The sequence below is a fragment of the Armigeres subalbatus genome, chromosome 1 (genome assembly GCF_024139115.2).
Source record: "Armigeres subalbatus isolate Guangzhou_Male chromosome 1, GZ_Asu_2, whole genome shotgun sequence".
Taxonomy (NCBI): domain Eukaryota; kingdom Metazoa; phylum Arthropoda; class Insecta; order Diptera; family Culicidae; genus Armigeres; species Armigeres subalbatus.
Genome location: NC_085139.1, coordinates 261,018,329 through 261,040,880, shown reverse-complemented (window position 1 = coordinate 261,040,880; position 22,552 = coordinate 261,018,329). Strand labels below are relative to the sequence as shown.

Sequence of the window (22,552 nt, the reverse complement as noted above, 5' to 3'; positions counted from 1 at the left end):
TAGCCAGTGTAATAAAAGGTTTAGTTTCCATACAAACTTGAACCGGCATGCGCTCAACGACTTTTTGTTCAAATCGGTTTTTGGAGGACACTCGGAGCATGGGACGGAATCGAGTGAGCGTGGTGGTGCTGGGTCGTTTTTTGAACCACCCTACTAATATTCTTTGTTTTTGTTAATACGACACCAATACTACTACAGTATATGACAGTTTTTATTGTACAAATACTTTCAAAGCTTTGTTTTGGTACTCAACCCACCTTCACCTTAAGGGGGTCAATTATGTGACGAGTAATTTTATATTTATATTACAGAGAAACAGATGATGCGTGGAATTGGATGAAAATTTTCGAGAAACTGATTTAATTTTATTTTGTTTTAAATGTAACGTATCTTTGGAGCAGTTGTCCAGTGTTTGGAATGTTTCTTTAGTGACTTTAATATCAACAAGAACTTTATTTGGACAATTACTAATATTCCAGGGTCAATTGGCGGAGGCCCTTTTTATTATTTTTGTTACAGACGACCGGCATTTGAAGAAAACAAAAATCCATATGAACAGAAAAATTATACTCCCACCAAACATAGACGGAGCTACAGATATCGGTTGAAAGAAAGGCGTGGAATCGAACATCTAGGGATGCAAGGACTAGCATCCATCCGTGGTGCACAATTACCATACTAATCATAATTCATTTGTCTCGTTTCAGCAAACGCAACTCTTCTCCACTAATATTTCCCTTTCCTGTCAACTCTCTTTTCTTTAATGTATCCGACACTTGTGGGACTGGTTAAGCCCAGCGCCTGCTTGTGGTTGGAAACCGGTGTACTATACGGTCTAGCGCATGCTAACGGTGAAGGCTTGGTAGGTCTTCACCTAACTTAAGTGTAGATGGGCGGACAGTGTCTGCCAGGGTGAAGGCTGATAAATTACAATTACAATTACAATTACAATTTGAACCACGATACAATAAATTATTATTTTTTGTGTATTTTATGCTATTTTGACGACAATAACTATTTTTTGAAAAAATTAAATATTTTTTCTCAATTGTTACGCGTAACAATTTCTCGAAGGACCCCCACCCCCTATATTTTGCGTAATAAATCGTAACAAAAATAAAACAACCCCCCACCCCCTATTGCGTTACGTAATATTTGAACAGACCCTATGCCTTTTGCTTCAGTTTAGCAATGGCTCGATTACTTATCTTCGTTTTTTTATAAACTGAAGTTTTTTTTACGCGGTTTTTTTTGCGCGGTTTTATTTTACGCGGATATTTTTACGCGGTACCGACGTAAAAAAAAAACGCGTTATTTAAAAAAAACGACGTAAAATAAAACCGCGCTATTTTTAAAAAAAAACGACGTAAAAAAACCTATAGGGGGACTTAGAAAATTTTTTTATGCTAGTGCCTACTGGGGACTTAGAAAATTTTAAATTGGGACTTAAAATGAACGGGGCTTCTTCCTATTTGTTTGCTAGGTGTTGTTTGTAGGTCATAGTACGCTAGTATGGATCGTGATATGGTACATGGTTTTTGTGATATGAAACCAGGAATGTGTTCCGATCTATGCTCAAGCTCATCCAAGAATCTCCTGAAATAAGGCCTTGAGATCTATGAAATAAGGCCTTGAGATCTTTAAAGATCTGTCCTCTTGTTTCAAATATGGTACATGCTCTGTGTGACTCATAGAATAGATTGTGTTCAAAGCCTAAGTCATTGGTCATCCAAAAAAATTCCGAAGCAAGGCTATGAGATCTACACGCGTAACCAAAGATCCGTCCGCCTGTTTCAAATATGGTACATGCTCTGTGTAACTCATAGAATGGATTGTATTCAAAGCCTAAGTCATTGGTCATCCAAAAAATTCCCGAAGCAAGGCCTTTAGATCTTCACGCGTAACCAAAGATCTGTCCGCCTGTTTCAAATATGATACATGCTCTGTGTGACTCATAGAATAGATTGTGTTCAAAGCCTAAGTTATTGGTCATCCAAAAAAATCCCGAAGCAAGGCCTTGAGATCTACTGTTTCAAATATGGTACATGCTCTGTGTAACTCATAGAATAGATTGTGTTCAAAGCCTAAGTTATTGGTCATCCAAAAAAGTACCGAAGCAAGGCCTTTAGATCTACACGCGTAACCAAAGATCTGTCCGCCTGTTTCAAATACGGTTTATGCTCTGTGTGACTCATAGAAAGGATTGTGTTCAATGCATAACTTCTTGATCATCCATAAAACTTCCAAAGTAAGGCCTTTAGATCTCCACGCGTAACCAAAGATCTATCCGCCTGTTTCAAATATGGTGCATGCTCTGTGTGGTTCATAGAATAGACTGTGTTCAAAGCATAATCGTTGCATTATTCGGTTGCCATTTATCCGGGTAACGTTGGAGGAATGCCTCCGAGAAGAACAAGTTGTCAGTCGTCATCAGGCAGCCGTGGCGTGCACGTTGTTTGACATATATTTCACATATTTGCGATATCTAGTCAGTGCAAGGATTGGATTTGGAGATCTCAGAATTGAAATTCAGGAACTAATTGATAAGAAGTAAGAACATAATCATTAAAATAAGAACATAATCATAGCAAAAAGTCCCGCCGGGTACCCAAAACACATTTTGATTGATATGTGTGTTAAGTCATGAGGGTGATATTTTGACAAGTTGAATTCAACTTCGTCTCATTATAGTTGAGCGAGTATAATATGGTATCAAATGTAGTTAGAACTACGAAGTGTTTATTTTTCAAGTATTTATGTTCATGGAAAACCAATTGTCATAACCACAATACCTTTTTTTTCTACAAAAATACCTGAGAAGAGGGGAAATGTGAGGCAGTGAAATAGCACTTGCTGTTTATTATGTAAAGCAAATATTCAATTGCATCGAAACCATCAAAGTAGGCCTAATGCAGGGCTGGTAGTGATGAATGCTGTTCAAAATAGTGACTTTAGTGACCAACGATGACGAAAAAAGTGTCTAAATAGTGACTTTCTATTGTAGAAAAAGTGACCAAATAGTGACTTTTGTATGAAGTTTTGAACCGGGTATAGAGCTACAAATTGATTGTAGAAGAAATGATCTACAAGAAGAGATCTATTTTTGGTGTAAGTTGTTATTAGGGTGGCCCTTCGGTGAATTTTTTTTGGAAATGTATTTTTTTACCCTTTTGAGTTCATATAATTTTAGGAAGTTGTAGAGATTTTAATTCTAAGCATTTTTGCTTAATAAATATTTATTTTATCTCATATAGGTGATGTTTTATGACAAAATTGCTAAATTTAGATAGGGTGGTCCCGAAAAAAATTTTTTTAGCTTTCACTTTCATTAATTCAGAATATTTTCAAAAACTGTCTTAGCATCGCTTCACGGTCTTTGGATGGCGCTTCTTTTGGTTACATAAGACGGCTGATTGCTTCATTTTCAAGGGGAGCGGGCCATTTGGCATAAAGTCATTTGGCATAACGCCATTTGGCATAAGGCCATTTGGCATAAAGGCCATTTGGCATAACGGTCATTTGGCATAACGGACATTTGGCATAATTGTGAGGGTCTTTTGGCATAACGGACATTTGGCATAATTTTTCTTTCCGTTCGCTAACCGGACTAAGTGATACAGGAAACACCCCGGAATAGTAAATATAACACAACACCGATAACAATATTAAAAAGACATTGGAAAGAATGTATTTGTAATGCAATGAAAAAGTAGGCGCATGCCCGGATTAGAGCAGTGGTGGATGTAATCCTTTCTTTAGAAGAAGGCGTGTGGCTGGATTATGGCAATTAAGGATATGATACCTTCTTTAAAAGTAGGCGTGTGGCCATATTATGGCAATGAAGGATGTGATCCATTCTTTAAAAGTAGGTGCTTTCCCAGATTATGGCAATGGAGGATATGATCTCTTCTTTAAAAGTAGGCGCTTGCCCGGATTAAGGTCATGGTGGATGCGATCCCTTCTTTACAAGTAGGTGCTTGCATGGATTATGGCAATGGAAGATGTGATCCCTTCTTTAAAAGTAGGCGCTTGCCCGGATTGAGGCCATGGTGGATGTGATTCCTTCTTTAAAAGAAGGCGCTTGCCCGGATTGAGGCAATGGTGGATGTGATCCCTTCTTTAAAAGTAGGCGCATGCCCGGATTAGTGCCATGGTGGATGCTATCCCTTCTTTAAAAGTAGGCGCTTGCATGGATTATGGCAATGGAGGATGTGATCTCTTCATTAAAAGTAGGCGCTTGCCCGGATTGAGGCAATGGTGGATGTGATCCCTTCTTTAAAAATAGGCGCATGTCCGGATTATGGCCATGGTATTATGGCAATGAAGGATGTGATCCACTCTTTGAAAGTAGGTGCTTTCCCGGATTATGGCCGTGAAGGATAGGATCTCTTCTTTAAAAGTAGACGCTTGCCCGGATTAAGGTCATGGTGGATGTGATCCCTTCTTTAAAAGTAGGCGCTTGCATGTATTATGGCAATGAAGGATATGATCTCTTCTTTAAAAGTAGGCGCTTGCATGGATTATGGGAATGGAGGATGTGATCCTTTCTTTAAAAGTAGGCACTTGCCCGGATTATTACAATGGTGGATGTGGTTCCTTTTTTAAAAGAAGGCGCTTGCCCGGATTATTACAATGGTGGATGTGGTTCCTTTTTTAAAAGAAGGCGCTTGCCCGGATTGAGGCAATGGTGGATGTGATCTCTTCTTTAAAAGTAGTACTTAGGCGCATGCCCGGATTATGGCCATGATATTATGGCAATGAAGGATGTGATCCATTCTTTGAAAGTAGGTGCTTTCCCGGATTATGGCCATGAAGGATAGGATCTCTTCTAAAAGTAGACGCTTGCCCGGATTAAGGTCATGGTGGATGTGATCCCTTCTTTAAAAGTAGGCGCTTGCATGTATTATGGCAATGAAGGATATGATCTCTTCTTTAAAAGTAGGTGCTTGCATGGATTATGGGAATGGAGGATGTGATCCTTTCTTTAAAAGTAGGCACTTGCCCGGATTATGACAATGGTGGATGTGGTTCCTTTTTTAAAAGTAGGCGCTTGCATGGATTATGACAATGGTGAATGAGATTCCTTCTTTAAAAGAAGGCGCTTGCCCGGATTGAGGCAATGGTGGATGTGATCCCTTCTTTAAAAGTACTACTTAGGCGCATGCCCGGATTATGGCCATGATATTATGGCAATGAAGGATGTGATCCATTCTTTGAAAGTAGGTGCTTTCCCGGATTATGGCCATGAAGGATAGGATCTCTTCTTTAAAAGTAGACGCTTGCCCGGATTAAGGTCATTGTGGATGTGATCCCTTCTTTAATAGTAGGCGCTTGCATGGATTATGGCAATGAAGGATGTGATTCATTCTTTAAAAGTAGGCGCTTGTCCGGATTGAGGCCATGGTGGATGTGATTCCTTCTTTAAAAGAAGGCGCTTGCCCGGATTGAGACAATGGAGGATGTGAACCCTTCTTTAAAAGTAGGCGCATGCCCGGATTAAGGTCATAGTGCATGCGATCCCTTCTTTAAAAGTAGGCGCTTGCATGGATTATGACAATGGTGAATGAGATTCCTTCTTTAAAAGAAGGCGCTTGCCCGGATTTAGGCAATGGTGGATGTGAACCCTTCTTTAAAAGTAGGCGCATGCCCGGATTAAGGTCATGGTGGATGTGATCCCTTCTTTAAAAATAGGCGCTTACACGGATTCTGACAATGGAGAATTTGTTCTTCAAAAGTAGGCGCTTGTCCGATTGAAGCAATGGTGGGTGTAATCCCTTCTTTAAAAGTAGGTGTGGCCAGAATTGTGGCAATGGTGGATGTGATCCCTTCTTTACAAGTAGGCCCTGCCCAGATTATGGCAATGGTGGATGTGACTCTCTTTATAAGTGGGCGCTTTCCGGGAATAAATCAATGGTAGATGTGATCTCTTCCCCTAGTAGAACAATTCAGATTGATTTGGTTGCAATAACTCATATGTGACTTGATTGGTATTAGTAACTCGTCTACGACAAGTGTGTTGCTTGAGTTTTTAAAGTTAGGCGCTTGCCCGGTGGATTTAATCCGGTCTTAATCAATCCGGAATGAAGCAATGGTGGATGTAACCCCTACTTTAAAAGTATCGGAAGTAATTCTGCCGTTTTGTTATTTCGTTCTTCCGGAGAATGTCTACCATCAGTCTAAATTTATCAGAAAACAGCCTCGACCTACTTTATCTACTCTAAACAATATATGAAATATCCCTTTCGCTTTCACAGTTCGAAGTTATGCCAAATGTCCGTTATGCCAAATGACCCACTCTTTTCTTGCAGTTCAAAATTATGCCAAATGTCCGTTATGCCAAATGTCCGTTATGCCAAATGACCATTATGCCAAATGGTCTTTATGCCAAATGAACTTATGCCAAATGGCGTTATGCCAAATGACTTTATGCCAAATGACCCAGACCCGCCTGAGTCTGTTCACTATCTTTGTCACCGGAGGGTATTAACGCTCATCAACAGACGTGGTTCTGGTTCTAATACTCCTGAATTCTGTACTCTTTACTTGAGGTTAGCCTTTCGCATTTTAAAAAATTCCATTCGTGAAGAAAAAGATCATAGTTGACATGAATCACAACACACTTCGAACTTCTTTGGTGCATATTTCACTACTTTAATATATTGCTACCAGGTAAATATTTGATTTGTATGAATAATAGGTATATAAGATTTTTATTTTAAACTTTTTTACAATAGGGGATTCTGAAAAAAAATAGTGACTTTAGTGACTTTTGGATGCAAATAGTGACTTTTTAGTGACTAGACTCAAAATAGTGACCAAGTCACTAAAAAGTGACTCGCTACCAGGCCTGCTAATGCAATCACAACTGACAGCCACATCATTAGCAATCAAAGCAATCTGGAAATGTGTCACGAGTCACATCGCAGTGAACCTTCAATATGATTAGGTGTTTCAAGAGGCTCTCGCTTGTCTACAGATAAGACAAACTGCACAGACGTCACTTCGATAAAAATTAAAACTAAAAAGTTACCATCAAAATATTGATTTATCAGAGTCACCCTAACATAATTATTCAAAATTATCATAACAAATGATATTAACGACATACAACAATGGTTTCTTCAGCAAAGTGCCTCGAAATTAAATAAGGAACAACTTTCTAAAACATAGTATAATGCTAAAATTAGAAATATAGAAGTTTAAAATTTCATCTCAAAATGTAGTGGGGCCACCCTATTACAACAAACTTCAAAATAAAGCTTAAATAATAAGTTTTGACATGGCTGAAGACACTTTGTTCCTAAAATATTATCATCATGGTGAAAATATTTTTTTCCTCCTAATCTCCCGGCGTGGCCCAATGTGCAATGACAGCATCATGTACCATATTTGAAACAAGCGGACAGATCTTTGGTTACGCGTGAAGATCTAAAGGTCTTACTTCGGGTTTTTTTTTTTTGGATGACCAATAACTTAGGCTTTGAACACAATCTATTCTATGAGTCACACAGAGCATGTATCATATTTGAAACAGGCGGACAGATCTTTGGTTACGCGTGTAGATCTAAAGGCCTTGCTTCGGGAATTTTTTGGATGACCAATAACTTAGGCTTTGAACACAATCTATTCTATGAGTCACACAGAGCATGTACCATATTTGAAACAAGAGGACAGATCTTTATAGATCTCAAGGCCTTATTTCATAGATCTCAAGGCCTTATTTCAGGAGATTCATGGATGAGCTTGAGCATAGATCGGAACACATTCCTGGTTTCATATCACAAAAACCATGTACCATATCACGATCCATACTAGCGTACTATGACCTACAAACAACACCTAGCAAACAAATAGGAAGAAGCCCCGTTCATTATAAGTCCCAATTTAAAATTTTCTAGTCCCCAGTAGGCCCCAGCATAAAAAAAATGTTCTAAGTAGTCCCCAGTAGGCACCAACATATAAAATTTTCTAAGTCCCCCAATAGGTTTTTTTACGTCGTTTTTTTAAAATAGCGCGATTTTTTTTTACGTCGTTTTTTTTAAATAACGCGGTTTTTTTTTACGCGGTTTTATTTTACGCGGTACATGGAGCGACGTAAAAAAACCTTAGTAAACGCTCGTGCTAAATCAATTCGCGGAGGACACTCAGAACATGGGACAGAATTGAGTGATCGGTGTGGAGAAAAATATAATTTTTGAACCACCCTAATATATATCTAGATAAAAATTAAATAAAAAAAATCGCTCGAATAACCTAATTCTCCATACCACCCTAGCGATTTAAAAGTAAAATCGATTGAACGAGTGATGTAAACAACCTACGATTACAGTCTGTTCAGTGAAGTTGTCACGTTGATAAGCTTTGATATTATTGAACATGTTATTCTACCAATCGGTATATTGAGTGAAGATGCGCTGGAAATGTATAAGGAAGTTATGATTACTACATATAAACATTTTGTTTTTGACGAATTGGGCGGAATTTACGGTTTTATAACACTTCTAGAACTGATGATTTTGATTTCGTCGTACATAAAGCCATTTTTTTAAATGATGGAAAAACCTCAATTCCCTCAAATTCACCAATACCAAAATATGAAGATCAATCCTTAGCCCCCTTTTTCCACCATTCAAAAATACAGACATTTGAAAACAACGGATTTTTTCAAGAAAAACAGTGATATCTCTGCAGTCCACCAATGAATTTACTTGGTTATGTAACCAAAATGTGACGTCAATTCGATAAAAATTAAAACTAAAAAGTTACAATCAAAATATTGATTTTTTTAGGATCACCCTAACATAATTATTTAAAATTATCATAACAAATGATACAAACGACGTACAACAATGGTTTCTTCAGCAAAGTGCCTCAAAATTAAATAAGGAACAACTTTCTAGAACATCGTACAATGCTAAAATTAGAAATATAGAAGTTAAAAATTTTATCTCAAAATGTAGTGGGGCCACCCTATTGCAACAAACTTCAAATTAAGCTTAAATAATAAGCTTTGACTTTACTGAAGACACTTTGATCCCATGGTGAAAATATTTTTTTCCTCCTAATTTCACGACGTGGCCCACTGTGCACTGGTGACTGCCGATAACGATACCAGCAGAGAAATTCTGAGACGCATCTCGGCAGGAAATCATACGTACTGTGGACTCCGCAAAACGCTCCGATCGAATAGAGTTCGCCGCCGTAGACCTGGACGACGCTCGTGGAGGACCAACGTGCACTGGGAGTTTTCGAAAGGAAAGCGTACCATCTATGGTGGGGTTGGGAGAACCATCCATCGTTCACACCGCGAAAATCGGAAGACTGCGGTGGGCCGGACACGTGGCCAGAATGTCGAACATTAATCCGGTGAAAATGATTCTCGACAACGATCCGACGGGAACAAGAAGGCGAGGTGCACAGCGAGCAAGGTGGATCGATGACTTCTGTGTATTGCACAGGCCACTCCGACCTTAGTCTGGTAATAAATTAAAAAACAAACATGGACATGTGTAGTCAGTCAAAGCTAAGCTAAGCACTCGTAAATGATTACTTATATAAATAGCCCAAATATGATTACTATCGTATGTAATACCTGTATATGGAATATTTACGATTGAGTTTAAAAAAAATCGTTAAATGATATAAACAATATCCGGCTAATCTGATTGAATCGCAAATATCGTATATCCACATAAGTGTTCTGCGCGTTGACCAAAGCCCACTGTAGCTCAGCGATTAAAAAAAATTCTACTTCAATCTGTCCGATGTGATTTAATTCCATTGCATAAATGCTGTTATTTAATTCCGTTCTATAAGTCCTGCCGATTTGTGCTTCAAACCCCCTTTTTCAAACGCTTTAAAATGTGTTTTCACCTTTTCCAATCGATCCAGTTGTTTCGGTGTCAACCTGCTGTCTTCGTTTGCCCCAATCCGTTCAATTTCGGCTAAATCAGCTTCCTCTGCTGACGTGTGAACTGTGGGTTCTATTGGGAACAATTTCCAAAAGTGCATCACAAGTATCAACCTGTTCTTCATCGTCGGTGCAATCAAGGTTGTCAGAATTTTCGTTTGACCTTCGAAGGTTACTGGCAGGTTCACTCTCTAAACTTCCAATCGATTGCATCCAGCAGAAGTAACCTTCGCCTTGGTACTGAACAGTTTCAACATCAACTTATTAATGAGGTTCTCACTGCCCATTCCTGAAACGGATACTTGGGCTCCTCTATCTAGTTGCCCAATCATCCGAAATCCTAGGACATCTACTCCAGCAAAAGGCCTGTTATCTCCTTCCACCATTACGTGTAGCTCGCTGACATCCGAACAATATGGGATTCTTAAGGAATACGGTAACAATTGCTAATCGTGATCCATCAGCTGTATGTAGCTTCACCTTATTTGCCGGTTTCTTGATCTGCACACGGCGGAATGCACCGAACAAAAATTTGCTGATAAAGGTCAGGTTGCCTTCCGCAATCGAGCAAAGCCGATACTTTAGCGTCAAATTTTGTAATCTCTCCCGGGGTCGAATCGTTTTAATGGCGCCCAACGTAAAAGTAGGAACAGATTCTTAGGAGAGAAAAAATATCCTTGAATATTTTTTCTTCAATAGTGGTGGCGGAGTTTCAAATAAAGTAAGTTACTTTGAAAATCACTCTGGTCAGGCTAGAGACGGAAAATTGCGTTTTGCTTCTATTCGCGTTTCTGAAGCTTTTTGGGAAAAATACGAGTAGCGGAAAATCAATCGCAGTGTTTCAATTACGTCACTTCAGCAGAATAGGTACTGGCTAGACTAAATTCAAATTTTTCGGTTTCAGGGGTGTTTGAAATCGACATCATACTCGCGATATAATTGACTATGAATAAAGAATTATTTATTCGTTATAATACGTCCAGACAGCATCTTATAACCCGATCGTAATAAATTGTTAAAATGCCACCTCGCGTATCTGTGTCGGGTCCGGACTTCAATGTCCTTTATCGGGGAATGAGGGTTGACCATCTGTTACCCGGGGAGCTTGATTATGAGCTCCTACTACGAAATGTCGTCATTGCGGATGACGAATCGCGCTGCAAACGTCGCAGAAGATTAAAGCAAATTTAAAAAATGAACTAGAAGGTCACGAATTTATAATCCATTACGACCAAGATCCCGAGATCGATCTTGAGACATGTAGGTATTTATTACGGGAACACGAACGGTTTCTCTCCAATAGTCAAAATTCACAAGGGAAAATTGCATGTAAAGCACGCTTGTTGCATTTGGGTCATCGGGTCATCGTGAAAAACTATGCCATCGGCGATATGAAAATACAAGCCAGGGAATCATTTCGCAGTGTACTGGACTTGTTTTCGGAGCATTTTGGGTCAGAGGATGTTTTCTTTGGGCACTCGGAAGATGACTCTGAGAACGAGTCGGATTTACTTAATGAAGCTGTGGGAGGGATAGAAGAGCAACCAGTGCATAATCGACCAACCCACACCGGAGCTATTCCGGAGCAAATCGATCGAGCTCAGCATGTTACAACCGAACAGTTTAACCAAGCCATGACGGATATTGGGAGTCAAATCAAAGCATAAGCTTGTTTGGCTTCGATGGTGGTTGGTTTGATCGCATTACACCTCTCAAACCATTGCATTGATTTGAGAGATGAAATGCGATCAAACCCACCACCATCGAAGCCAAACAATTTCAATGACACGAATTCCTTCCGTAAACGCAATGGCCGATAGAACCAGAAGAAGTTTCAACTGCACCCTCCGTGAGTTGGTCCAACTTCGATAAAGGTGCTAATCTCTCAGTAGCACCAAAAGTCTCATTCAAAAGAAGTGTAGCTTTACCAGAGTCTAGCACTATTGGTGGAGACGTGCTAAACAATTCCTATCAGCAGAGACTGGATTCGTTCACGTCCTCTGCTCCTGGTAACACTCAGAGTGCAACAAATTCTGCACCACCTGCAGTTCGGTATATTCAACAACCCAACCAGCGAAAGGCAATTCCTGTGTCGCAATGGAAGATAAAAAAAATATTCTGGAACAGTCCAAGACCTGGGTCTGAATGATTTTTTGTCACACATTCATCAGTTGGCTATTTCAGAGGGGTAGGGTCGTTTGGCCGAAACCCATTCGGCCGAAAGGGTCGTTTGGCCGAAAGGGTCATTTGACCGAAAGGGTAGTTTGACCGAAATGGTAGTTTGATTATTCTGCCGAAAAAGTCATTTGGCCGAAAAGGACATTTGGCCGAATAAGACATTTGGCCGAAAAGGTCATTTGGAAAGTGAGAAATTAGGAGTAAGAAAAGAGACGTCTCACTTCTCACTCCTCATTTCTAACTTCTCACTGTAAAAAAGTGAAGAGCGCGAAGTGAGTAGTGAGACGTCTCACTAATCACTTTGCGCTTCTCACTTTTTACAGCGAGAAGTGATAAATGAGAAGTGAGAAGTGAGACGTCTCACTTCTCACTCTTAATTTTTCTCTTCTCACTTTAAAAAGTGAGAAGTGAGAATTGAGGAGTGAGAAGGGAGACGTCGTATTTCTCACTCCTCATTTCCCACTTCTCACTGTGAAACGTCAGTAGTGCGAAGTGAGTAGTGAGACGTCTCACTACTCATTTCGCGCTTCTTACTTTTAACAGTGAGAAGCGAAAAATGAAGAGTGAGAAGTGAGACGTCTCTCTTCTCATTCCTAATTTCTCACTTTTCACTGACCTATTCTGCCAAACGACACTTTCGGCCAAATGACTCTGTCTGACCAAATGACCTCTTCGACCAAATGACTTCTTCGACCAAATGACCATTTCGGCCAAATGACCTTTCTGGCCAAATGACCTTTCTGGTCAAATGATCCTTTCGGCCAAAAGAACCTTTCGGCCAAATGACCCTTTCGGTCAAACAACTCTTTCGGCCTAATTACCCTTTCGGCTTAATGACCCTTTCGGCCAAACGACCATTTCAGCAAAATGACCTTTCTGGTCAAATGACGCTTTCGGCCAAATGAACCTTTTGGCCAAACGACCGTTTCGGTCAAATGTCTTTCGGCCTAATGGTTTTTTTCGGCCTAGTAGCATTCGGCCGAATGAGTTTCGGTAAAATGACCCTTCCCCATTTCAGAGCATACTCCGGCTGATTTTATTCGGCCTGAATTTATTCGATTCGGCAATCCATTTGTTTGAGGGTGCCGCACCGAGTCGGCTCTCCGCAATCAAAATACGCTTATCGGTTGAACTCATTTAGTTAATGAGCTCAAGGGCGAGTTTCGACACCCGGATTTAGACTCAGTAGGGTAGTGAGCTAATTCCCGTCGTAGTAGGTAGTGCTTGGTTTTCAAATCTAATTTATACGCCAGCCCAACTACTTACTCTAACAAAGTTGTATGCAACACGTATTTTAGAGTTCCTAGTTTTCATTGTGTACTATTAGCGCATTGAACAAATCATAGTTTATTGAGAATCGGCAATCAAAAATACCCTTCAAATTTTTCAAATTTGTCTTATGAAAATCTGTTTACGTCCATGAGAATTTTCATTCGTCCAGTCTAAAACTCGATGGATTGCTGTCAAATAAATCTGTTGGTATTGGTGTGCGATTTCTACAAGTACACCAAATTAGTTTTTTATGCGGTATCATACCGTGTTAAAAAAAAAATAACATAAATTCAATTAATATTGGCCTGTTCTGAATATGATATGTGTACATTGTGAAACATTGAATAGAATATGTGTACGGAGGATGTTCGCGGCTATCCAAGAAATACCTGAAGTGGAGGTCTTCAGATCTACACGCGTAACCAATGATCTACAGGCCTGTTTTGTAAATGTAATGTTTCCATTATAGTATATATAACAGAATATGCGTATGGAAGATGATACAAACTTTTCCGAAGTTCGGTTTTTCCGTAACTCGACTGGAAATATAGTTTATTACATAAGAAGATCATTTTAACAAATTTTAGTCTACTTACAAATTAGTTTTCACACTGTCTACAAATTCCAATAAGAATTCCGACTCTAGTCTATGAGGTGAAGCAACGACTGTCGAATAACAATTTTCATTAGAAATTTACTACGACTAATGAATTGTACTTACGTTTCCGTACAAATGCGATTGTTATTTAGGTTTTGGATGAATTTAGACTATAACTTTGTCGGTGCTATAACCGCTGGTTTTAACTATAATTTTAAGAATAATTAGTTTCTGGGATGAGCATGTTTTAACTGTTTTCAAGGTTGCATTAATGTAATTCTCGTTATAGATAAACTAATATAACCAACCTATCAATTCTTGCTATAGATAAACGAATAACAAATTCAATAGTTTAGAAAATTCAATAGATAATTATAGAAATTAGAAATTAAGATCACTAGCTCTTTATATACTTTCACATGGCATATTATTCCACTCGCGCTTTCTGCTGGAGGTCATCCTTCGCAAGCTGTCAGAGACATGTCATCGTTGGCAATCAAAGCACTGCGTCCAAATGCTTCAGCGTCGACTCGTTGATGATTCGATCCAAAAGGCCTATTGCAGGCAATTCCGCAACACCGGACCGTAATGACTCATCCTTGATTGGCCTTACTATTCTCCAGGACATCCAGCAAGGCTACTTTGATCGCCGGTCGCCGTGGAAACACCCCTGATGATGTTTGGACATCCACCTTCCGCACCTGACCATCCACGGAAGCGTAGATTTCAAACAACTCGACCTCTCAGCCACCCATTGCAGGACATTCTCGTTCACGATGACAACAGGGTCGTCCACTTGGAGCGGACGTACATCATTGAACCACTTCGTCCGACGCGCTATTGTTGGAAGGTAGCCTTGAATCCATCGCTTCCAAAACTGGTTCAACAGTTGCTGCATTAACTTCCAATTCACCCGCAAGAATACTTCTTCACTAATGGGAATCCGCGACGAATTGTTGACACCACTCATAAGCAGAAAGTTGTTTGGAGTCACCGCTTCTTCTGTTGAGTCTTCTATGGGCACAAATGTAAGAGGGTGGGAGTTGACGATCAATTCGGCTTCTGCAAGAAATGTCATCAGCTCTTCATCGTCTAAACGTTGATTGTGGTGCAATGCCTTGAAAGCGTCCTTGATTGAGCGCACCTTTCGTTCCCACACGCCTCCCATATGAGGAGCGAAGGTGGATTGAAAACCCACTCGGTTTCGGCGTGCTGGAAAACGTGGACGCCAGTTCCCTGTTGATAGCTTTGATTTCATCTGCTAACTCACGAGCGGCTCCTCGAAAATTGGTCCCGTTATCACTGAATATTTTCTGCGGCGATCCTCTGCGTGAAACGAAACGACGAATTGCCATTTTACACGATGCGGCTGACATTGTGTGCACTACCTCTACGTGAACAGCTCGTATAGTAAGGCACGTGAATAGTGCCACCCACCTCTTCTCATTAGTGCGACGTCGCTTAACGATCAATGGTCCGAAATAATCCAGTCCTGTGAATGTAAACGGGCGAACATATGGCGTCACTCTTGGATGTGATAGAACAGCCATCTTTGGTCTGACTGGCCTCGCTCGATAGACCTTACACCACATACAGTTTAACCACAGTTTTAACGGCAAATCGGATTTTGGGGATATAGTATCGTTGGCTTAGCTCATTGATGACCGTATCGACGTTTGCATGTCCGTATCGCTGATGATATTTGTTTATAAGGAGATTGGTAGCGTGACTTCCTCTGGGAACTATTACAGGATTTTGAAAGTCGAACGAATAGTAGACATTCTTCATGTTAATGCGACTACGCATCCGAAAAACTCCTGCGTCGTCTAAGAACGGAGAAACTTTACTGAGGGCACTTGTTTTTCCAACGATTTTTGCTCATTGATCAGAAGCTCAGAGTTTTGCGAATAATGGAGATTTCTGCGAGATATGTTTGGCTTTGTACTACGCGCCACACACTTGCCTCTGCTGCCGCATAGTCTTTCTGATCCAGAATTGTCACTCGGTTGTTCGTTTTTACTCTGTGTAGTTTTTGGCAACAATGAAAAAAGTGATACAAGTAGCTTAGATTTTTCACAAGGTCCTCCCAACGTGAAAACTTTGAGAAATCGATTGCCGGATCAACAAATGCGACGTGATGATGGACGGCTTTAATTTCTTGCAACGGTTCTGCATCTGCAATTTTGATCGGCAAACGTGGCCACTCATTCTCTGGTCGAAGTAGAAACGGCGGTCCTGTGAACCATGAGTTTTCTGGATTGAAACATGGTCCATTGCCCCATTTAGTCCCCTTATCAGCAAGGTTCAGGTTAGAAGGAACGTAATGCCATTCTTCAATTTTCGTTTCCGATTGAATTTCTGCTATTCGAAATGCCACAAATTGTTGGTACTTCCTTGGGTCAGCTTTCAACCAGGCTAACACAGTGGTTGAGTCGGTCCACATATACCGTTTCTTGATTGGAATGGAGTGATTTTCTTGGACACTCTTGAGCAGCCTTACTCCAATCACTCCGGCACTTAGTTCATTCCTTGGTATTGATTGAGGTTTCAGAGGTGTCACCTTTGTTTTGGCCGTTACTAGAGTACACCTTGGAACGCCATTGTCGATGATCCGGAAATAGGCTACAGCACAGTAGGCCAACAAACTAGCATCTACGAAGACATGGAGCTCAAGGGTATCAAGACTTCGTGGGCTGTAGTTCGGGAAGTAACACCTTGGCATTCGCACCTCCGCCAGATTTGGAATTAATTCCACCCAACGCTGCCAGGATCCATAATCTTCTTCCGCAATAGGATCGTCCCAATGAATTCTAGATCTCCACACGTCCTGGATTAGTATTTTACCATGCACTGTGTAGGTGGCTATGATTTCCGAGTGGGTCAAAATGGCTCATAACTACCCTCAGAATTTGCCTTTTGGTTGGAACGATATGACCGGACAGTAAAGGCTTCAGATCTTCACGAAACTGTGTGATGAATTTGAATAAATCGTTTTTGGGGTCCCACGACATACCAAGAACACGTTCTGCAACAGTAGACTTCTCCACTGAAAAACGTTTCGTAGTCTCATCGACGTCTACCCCGACCCGTCGAAGAATCTCCTCGGAGTTGGATTGCCAGTTCCTAATGTCGAATCCAGCTCTACTAAAAATCCATCGAACCTCCTCTACGATACGCACTGTTTCTTCTATTGTATCACGGCTATCCAGGAAATCGTCAACGTAGGTGTTATTGATAATCGCCGATGCTGCTTCTGGATAAACCTCCTCGTACTCCTTCGCATTGGTGTTCTTCACATATTGCGCAAGGCATGGAGAGCATGACGCCCCGAAGATAACTACGTCCATAACGTAAACAGTTGGTTTTTGTTCCGGACTCAATCGAAACAGGAATCTTTGTGATTGTCGATCGCTTTGCTTAACCAAAAGTTGGTGGAACATTTGGCGAACATCTCCTACCGCTACGTACTGTCGTTGACGGAACCCACACAAGACCTTCATCAGTGGAGTTAGTAGGTCTGGTCCCGTCAGTAACATAGAGTTTAGAGATACCTCTCCTACCCGCGCCGTCGCATCCCATACCATGCGTACTTTCCCTGGTTTGTGTAGGTTTTGCACTATACCCAGTAGAAGATACCAGACCCGATGTGGATCACAATTTTGCAGCTCTTTTTTAGTGGTTTCATGCACATAATCGCGCTCTAGATATTCATCGATATGCTCAACGACTTTTGTTTTAAGTGCTGGATCCTTGCCCAGTTTCCTTCCCAGGTAAACTAGTTGACGTTCTGCCATTTGGTAGCTATTAGGAAATGCAAAGTTGTCGTTTTTCCATATTAGTCCGCATTCGAACCTTCCGGAATCGGTTCGTTTTGTAAATTGTTCCAACCTCTGCCTAGCACGTTGATCTTCCGGTGACTCCAAAGGCAAAATAGGTCTCACTCCGATGGATTCCAAAGCGAAGTAATCACCAACAAGACTGTTGAGCATTTCGTACGCCTTACAGTTGCACTTGTGAAACATCACGCGACCGGTAGACTGCTTTGCTTTCGCTCCACCTCCGAAGATGGCCCACCCCAGTCGTGTCATAGCTGCTATCGGTTCTCTGCTGCGTCTCTCCCGTTTATCCAACGTTAACTTTAGCGTCGCATCATCTAGTCCTATAAGTAGTCGAGGAACTGCCTTGGAAAAGCTTCGTATGGGGAGTCCTTTCAAATGGGATTGCTTGCAAAGTTCCTCATAATTTAAGCTTTGCTGTGGTAGGCCCAGATTAGGAACTGTTTGCACCTCTGAAATTCTGTAACCTGGACCACCGTTGACACTTGAAATACGCAACTCCACTTGGCGTGATGCTGGCTCGGTCCTCGTGACACTTCCCGTCCATTGAATGCACAGCGAACTAACATTTCCGTTCAATCCTAGCTCCTCTGCGATGTCTTCTTCCACTAGTGTAAGATTTGATCCATCGTCCAAGAAGGCAAAGGTGAAGATAGACTTTCCATTACTAGAAAGAACCACTGGAAGCACTTTGAAAAGTACGCCAGTTTGACGAGAACAATGCGTCGATATGACGCCTGACGGTCCTGCTTGAGATACAGTGCAGCTTGGTTTGGTGTTCGGTGTATGCAGCAACTTATGATGAAATTCAGTGCAGCCGTCGATTTCACAGGGTTTTTTTGACCTGCAGGGCCACTTGCCATGGCTACCCAAGCAATGTTGACATATATTCAACTCGCCGACTAAACGCCTCTTCTGGTGCACACTGAAAGCAGCGAATTTCTCACAGTTCCGAAGTTTGTGACTATTCTTGTTGCAAGCCAGGCAAGGTTTGAAGGTTATTTCGGTTTTGGTAGAGAACTCCTTTTTAGTACTTGCTACGCTAGCACTTTTTCCTTCCACAGTGTGTGCGTTTATGTAACCACCTTTCTCCTTCTTGTTTCGCCGATTTTCGTCCTGATAACTATCGGTAGGTAGCGATACTTTGCAAGCAGCCGATTTGATCGAGGTAACGTATTCGCTAAACGCCTTCAGTGATACCTGGGGAAGCTTCTGCGTGTGAAGTCCCCATTCTAATCGTAGACTTGGTGGAAGCTTTCCTACTAGCTCCGTCAATAACATGGGATTAGATAGATGGTCTTGCAAGTTCGCCCCTTCGATGTATGTAACCAAGTTCCTCACTTCTCTGCCAAACGTTATAAGAGTCTCGAGTTTGTTAACATTGGGCGTCGGAGCATGTCGTATCTTCACTAGCAGGCAGTGAACTAACTGTTCCGGTCGACCACATTCGTCTCGTAGTGTTTCAATTATCTCTGGAATGGCCGCAGGGAGTGTTAGAATGCTAAGAACTTTCTCCCTGGCACAACCTATCAAGCTTTTTTGCAGCCTCGCAAGGTTCTCGTCCGGCTGAATTCCGCACATTGCCTTAGTAGATTCGTATGCGTTTATAAACATCGGCCACTCGAGCGGATCCCCCGAAAATCTAGGAAGCTCGCGCGATACCACTTGACGTGCTGCCAATTGCTGCGCACTCAAGACGCTTTCCATGTTGGATACCGGATGGAAGTTCGAGACTTGACCCGGATGTGTCTGTGGAATGCTATATCCTTGATTCTGCTGCACGGTTCTAGTGGACGTTTCACCAGCCGCATTCGTCAACGGGTTTGTTGTATTTTGAGACATCCAAGCTGGTATTGTTTGCCATCCTGTGGGGTATGTCTGCTGATAGTGGCTGATCGGATGAGGAGCGTTGAATGGTGATGCGACTGGATGCTGGTTAAACACTGGAAACTGGTGATGGTTTGCTGCATTTCTTACATTAGCATTCTGTGGCCACTGTACAGGAATAGCTGGCTGCGATGTAGCGTTCCGATTCCCTGTTGACGGCGGATGGAAGACGGTTTGAAAGCCACCTAGTTGTTGCTGAGCTTGCTGCCACCTGCTCTTTTCCGGCTTTTCCATATTTCTGGCATCGGCTTGGAATCGACCTTTAGAATTCCCTTGTACAGAAATTTCACTTTCCTTCAACTCCGCACTTGGTAAAACTGACTCCTTCTGACCTGAATGAAATATCGGTGGAGGCTGTCGTTCCTTCGGATATGATGGATGTTGTTTCTGAAGATCTTGGTCGTTCGTAGACTGATGCAAAACTGGATTTGTTTGAGCAGATGCATGGATTGCAGTACTATAACTTACAGCACCTGCTTGACATGGTGCGCTGGGGATCTCTGAACTAGCTGGCGCAACGATCGTTTGAGGAAGAGTATTGTGTACAGTTGTCTGATGAGCACTAATAATTTCCTGAACTACCACAGAAGGGCCGGGTTTAGAAGCAGCTTGGGCTGGTAAACTAGCTTGTTGGAACGGTTTCATTGGATCGCTTTTCGTTGAAACGATGGGAGTTGATGTTGATGCGCCGCCTTGTTGAGTAGTTACATTCGGTGTAGTGTGGGTCGCCTGATTTACCCACGTTCGAACCTCACTTCTATAATTGCCACGACTTCTGACGCTGTGCCGGCTCCTGAAGCTTAGCATGCTTCCCCTAAGCTCTCTATCCGACTGGATTTGAGCCTCCAATTGATGCTTTTCGGCCAAATAGGCACGCTCCCGTTCAGCTTGTTGCAGTAGAAGGCGATCATCAAGCGCCTTTGATTCTTCTAGTTGCTTCAGTCGTAGGCGGGCACTAGAACTACTGGAACTTACCGATATCGCTGAACTATGTGTACCATCATCGCGGTTAGAACAATATCCGCAATACCATGGTTTGTTGCAGATAGATGGTTGCACTCCCGCACAGGTGAAGTGGAACCATGTTCCGCAAATGTCGCATGCCACCATGTCCTCAGTGTGATCCGGCCGGTTGCAGACCTTGCAGTTATTTTCATGATGCGCTCCTGAACTGCTCATAACTGTTCGGAATCTTCTAGGAAGTTGTAATTTTCGAGTTTGTTACAAACTTTTCCGAAGTTCGGTTTTTCCGTAACTCGACTGGAAATATAGTTTATTACATAAGAAGATCATTTTAACAAATTTTAGTCTACTTACAAATTCCGACTCTAGTCTATGAGGTGAAGCAACGACTGTCGAATAACAATTTTCATTAGGAAATTTACTACGACTAATGAATTGTACTTACGTTTCCGTACAAATGCGATTGTTATTTAGGTTTTGGATGAATTTAGACTATAACTTTGTCGGTGCTATAACCGCTGGTTTTAACTATAATTTTAAGAATAATTAGTTTCTGGGATGAGCATGTTTTAACTGTTTTCAAGGTTGCATTAATGTAATTCTCGTTATAGATAAACTAATATAACCAACCTATCAATTCTTGCTATAGATAAACGAATAACAAATTCAATAGTTTAGAAAATTCAATAGATAATTATAGAAATTAGAAATGAAGATCACTAGCTCTTTATATACTTTCACATGGCATATTATTCCACTCGCTTTCTGCTGAGGTCATCCTTCGCAAGCTGTCAGAGACATGTCATCGTTGGCAATCAAAGCACCGCGTCCAAATGCTTCAGCGTCGACTCGTTGATGATTCGATCCAAAGGGCCTATTGCAGGCAATTCGCAACAGAAGACGTTCGCGGTTATCCAAGAAATACCGGAAGTGAAGGCCTTCAGATCTACACGCGTAACCAATGATCTACAGGCCTGTTTTGTAAATGTAATATACCCATTGTGGTACATATAACAGAATCTGCGTATGGAAGATCTTCACTGTTATCCAAGAAATTCCTGAAGTGAAGGCCTTCAGGTCTACACGCGTAACCAATGATCTACAGGCCTGTTTTGTAAATGTAATGTACCCATAGTAGTACATATAACAGCATCTGCGTATGGAAGACGTTCGCGGTTAACCAAGAATTAACGGCAGTTAAGGCCTTCAGATCTACATGCGTAATCAATGATCTACAGGCCTATTTTGTTAATGTAATGTACGCATTGTGGTACATATAACAGAATCTGCGTATCGAAGACGTTCGCGGTTATCCAAGAAAAACCTGAAGTGGAGGTCTTCAGATCTACACGCGTATCCAATGATCTACAGGCCTGTTTTGTAAATGTAATATACCCATTGTGGTACATATAACAGAACCTGCGTATGGAAGATCTTCACGGTTATCCAAGAAATTCCTGAAGTGAAGGCCTTCAGGTCTACACGCGTAACCAATGATCTACAGGCCTGTTTTGTAAATGTAATATATCCATTGTGGTACATATGATAGAATCTGCGTATGGAAGATCTTCACGGTTATCCAAGAAATCCCTGAAGTGAAGACCTTCAGGTCTACACGCGTAACCAATGATCTACAGGCCTGTTTTGTAAATGTAATGTACCTATTGTAGTACATATAACAAAATCTGCGTATGGAAGACGTTCGCGGTTATCCAAGAAATACCGGAAGTGAAGGCCTTCAGATCTACACGCGTAACCAATGATCTACAGGCTTGTTTTTTAAATGTTATGTACCCATTGTAGTACATATAACAGAATCTGCGTATGGAAGACGTTCGCGGTTATCCAAGAAATACCTGAAGTGGAGGCCTTCAGATCTACATGCATAACCAATGATCTACAAGATGG

General features: G+C 41.3%; 1 long non-coding RNA gene across 2 annotated transcripts; it reads right to left on the bottom strand.

Annotated features, from left to right (window-relative positions):
• Positions 1 to 13,956: 13,956 nt before the first annotated feature.
• On the bottom strand, positions 13,957 to 21,323 carry LOC134213324 (uncharacterized). Of its 2 annotated transcripts, none has more exons than XR_009979438.1 (3): positions 21,090 to 21,323; positions 14,082 to 14,164; positions 13,957 to 14,026 (listed from the first exon to the last, which is right to left on the bottom strand). It is a non-coding gene; the product is annotated as an uncharacterized LOC134213324 (long non-coding RNA). The 2 variants fall into 2 exon arrangements; XR_009979437.1 differs by lacking the exon at positions 21,090 to 21,323 and adding an exon at positions 14,267 to 14,382.
• Positions 21,324 to 22,552: the final 1,229 nt, after the last annotated feature.